We start from the raw sequence: 4,114 nt of genomic DNA, 5'->3' as shown, positions 1-4,114 counted from the left end.
AAGAGTTGATGTTTAAGTCGGCCCAAAATAAAGTCGGCCTATAAGAAGAAACTTCGGACTATCATAAACTCAGACTATTACAAACTCGTCCTGTATATTCAGATATTCGTAATGTTATTTTTATTTAACCAAGCTAGTAATGTTGTTGAGGTTTTTTTTTACATATGTCTGATATAAATGAAAAAAATATATTTCTTTTTACAAATGAAAATACGATATTTTATACTGCCAAAATCTGCTATTGAATTTTAATAAATCGAAAATGTATTTTATATTCACTGATAGTTGACTTGTATTTGAATTATAATTTAAGAAAAAAATGTTTTATAGTCTCCCATACCTCTTTATAGAGTGACTCTTGTTGTTAAACTGTTTTAAAAAGCTGTATATTTTACATATAACAAACGGTAAGACTTAAAATAAAGTATTTGTCTTGTCTTGTCCTAACAATATTTATTCATATGAATCTTATAGTGAGAAATATAAGGTTAACTTATGAATAAATATATATATGTCTAACCGTAAATTGAGACCTGCACCTACGTGTTTTTTCTTTCTTTCGAATAGTTGAGAAAAACACATCAAGATAAAAGTACAACGTGAAAAACACAACAAAAATATATGTTTATTTAATGATAGGGTGAGGTTTTATTTGTAGTGTCAGTTAACTCCAGACAGACCCGCGAACGCACAGAAAAATAAGTACATGTTACACAATGAAGTTTCTACTAGTGGATCGCAAAAGAATACACCGCATTTGAATATATATACATTCCCACAAATGTCCATCACAATAAATGTTTACTATGATGTTTATTTTATATGATAATCATATAAACTGTAGACTATACATGCTTACCTCCATTTGAATTGAACTCTGGGGGTAGTTGTAACATTGGCAATCATACCACATATCCAAACCATAGTGTGACATGCATCTTTTTTTATATACTTGTTTGAAAAATAATATATCTATAATAATACATGCCCATAAGTTGTAGCACCTTAGATATGTTATCATAGGCTGATGATTGGGTGTTGTTTGCGGTGATAAATTTTCAGAATGAAAAATAAATTAAAGATCGGTAGGATTCGCCAAAAGGAATTAGTGAAATTTGACTACCAAAGAAAACATAGCATGATAGATATTGACATAATCCAAAGAGCTTTTTCTTGTTTATATATTGGATTTACGCCTTATCGGAGCATTTAAAATGATATGAACAGTATTGTTACTCTGCAATTGTCCACCTCAGACTTCGCAAAGACATGAAAGAGTTGTTAAAACTGCACATAAACAGTGAGTGCAAGACATACTCTAAAGGTCAATGCTGTTATCAAACCCCGTCATCGTCATCATCCGGCATTACTGAAGGTTATTGAGAGTTTAAATATTTATCTTTGTGAATTTTTTGCATCATTAAGTATAGTTTAATAGGCGAGGAGCTATATATATTTAAACTACCTGAAATGCAAAATTTAACTAACCAAAGATTTACTCAATCAATGTGCGAGTTGAAACCTTACTGAGTTTCTGAATATTTTTAATATTTATCAACAGAAAATTCAAGAAAGGTTTCTTATACATGATGCCAATACCGAATTTCTTTATTATTCGCTGAAAGACAAAATCACCAATAATTACAACAGTGTGGCAATTGATTCAGATATGTTGAAATAAGCAAGGAACTTAATATACAACATTTGAAAATTCTTCTTTTAAAGATAATAGAACGTCAATGTGCGTGAGTCAGGGACAACATGCATTATTTATTGGTTGTTATTGGATTTGAAATAGCTTTCAGTAATTGTGAATACTTTAAAAGTGGTACTTTGTTTTTAGTCTTTATATTACTAGTAATCGTTTTTTGTGCTTTGAGGCGATCTTACCGTCATACCATTTCCGACTGATTTTTACTGTTTGTTTTTGTGTTGTGTTTTTATATCACTGGCCCGATAAATGGGTATAGTTCAGTGCTCAAAACATGTTTAATCCAGCTACTCTCTATATATTAGCATGTGTCTATCCCAAATAATTGAGGATCCTGTTTTCCTGTGGTTGTCATTGGAACATGTATTTTTCGTTTATCGTTTTGTTATAACTCAAATTGATTTTCTTTCGTTTGTATTGTTTTATATTTTGTTATGTCGGGACCTTTAATTTATAGCTGACTACAAGGTTTGGATTTTGAGCACTTTTCGGGGCCATACAGTGACATATTGTTGATTACATTAGCTTTATTTGGACACATTGTTGTCTTATAGGCAATCATGCCATGCACATCTCCTTATTTTACTATTTTCAATTTGTGCAGCATTATTCGATTCAGTTGAGTTCAGAATTTACTACATTGTACTATGTAAACCCTTCGATTGTAAGCTCGTTGTATGTGCATTTAGTTATCCCACTGACAGAGAATTAATTTTTATGATATATAGATCTCGAAGAATAGTCTCTCTCTCTTTGAAACTTGCTCACATTCCTGTACAAAGTCTAAAACCACGTCAGTGCATGGTTTTTATGTAAATATTAAATACAAATGTGTTTACAAGTATGTTTTTTTTTTTGTCGTAAGGAGAATTGAAGGTGTGAAAAGAAGATCTTTGTTTAGAGCCAAGTGGATATTAAGAGCGATGCATATTGTTTATTGTTGAAAGTCGTTACGCTTTGACCACCTGAATATGTTTATGAAATGTGGGTTTTGTGTCGTTTTGGTTGCTGTCTTAACCCCACATAATCTTCAACGACGTTTAGGCTGACCCATAACTTTTGCATTCTTATAAAAATATAATTGTTTATTCAGATATATAAATGCATTGATAAGATGGTTGCGATCTTTAAGCCCGGACGAAATATAAGATTCATTACTTATTACATGCACATGCTAATTATACCGTTTTTCTAAAACTTTGATGTAAGTATTTATTTATTACGAGGTTTGATTAATACATGTACGCCACAATTATTTCTAAAGTTGAAATACTCCTCGTGAATAAGATAAAACTGATATTTAACATAATTTTCTGCAAAAAGAAAAAAAAACCAAAGTGTTTCTACAACTATATTTATAAATCTAAACATGGAAGTAGCTTCAAAGCAGCTACAAATTATGTTGGGTTCCGTCACAATAATGTTTGTAATCCGAATGATTCCTGATATACTTGTGTTTCACAATGTAGTTTTACTTTAGCGGTTATGTGCCATCAGACTCTTTCTTGCCAGTTTTGTCGTCAACCTTCTTGTCACTATGCTTTACCTTTGTGCTTTTCTTCTTTGAAAAACATTTAACTAAAAAAAAAAAATAAAAAATAAAAAAAGTGCTACATGTACTATCCAATGATAATTAGTAATAGGTTTAATTTATTTGGAGGTTCTGTGGAAACAGCAAAGTTCTGTTAATTATTGTCTAATTTATAGTTGCCTCTATGTCAAACCAATTCTTACTGGTTTGCACTCATATGTTACCATAAGTGACCCAGATATTCAAACCAGTAACATATATTACATATTTTCCTTGAAAGAAGTATACTGGTTTTGTTTATTCAACAATTATGCATTTGTACTGAAATGCATACTGATATGCTAGAATCTATTTATTCTATGACACACGTAATTAAGATAAAATGTCATGTACCAAATTCTCTACCCTAAAGTACAAACTGCTTCGTTGGTCTCGTGGTAGTTTGCTGGACTCGAGTGCGGGAGTTATTGAGCTCGAATCCATGACAAGGTGTAACCAAAGACTTGAAAAAAAATTGTGTATTTGCACAAACGGCACTATAGAGTTCGAGCAAAGACTGGCTATAGAAGTAGATTTAATGTGTCTGCGTAAAGGAGAAAATGTTGAATAAAAGTCGGAATAACATGTCACGGATTGTTGATTTAATTAATTGTAAATAAACCCACGGACAAGGTGTTTTACAACGGGGTAAATATTTACATCATATTAACAATCTCTCTTTGTATCTGCGACAGGAGTAGAAGCTCCATACTCTAAAATATTTTAGCAAAATCTATATGGTACATGTGAGTATCATAATGGATGTATTTGCATTTGTTAGAATTGTGCATGATTTTTGCGTTCCGATATCTTTAATTTACATTAAGGGGAAA

Source organism: Mytilus galloprovincialis, chromosome 6, assembly GCF_965363235.1.
Source record: "Mytilus galloprovincialis chromosome 6, xbMytGall1.hap1.1, whole genome shotgun sequence".
NCBI classification, from domain to species: Eukaryota; Metazoa; Mollusca; class Bivalvia; order Mytilida; family Mytilidae; genus Mytilus; species Mytilus galloprovincialis.
The sequence above is the reverse complement of the archived record's forward strand: the minus strand, read 5'-3'. Positions refer to the sequence as shown.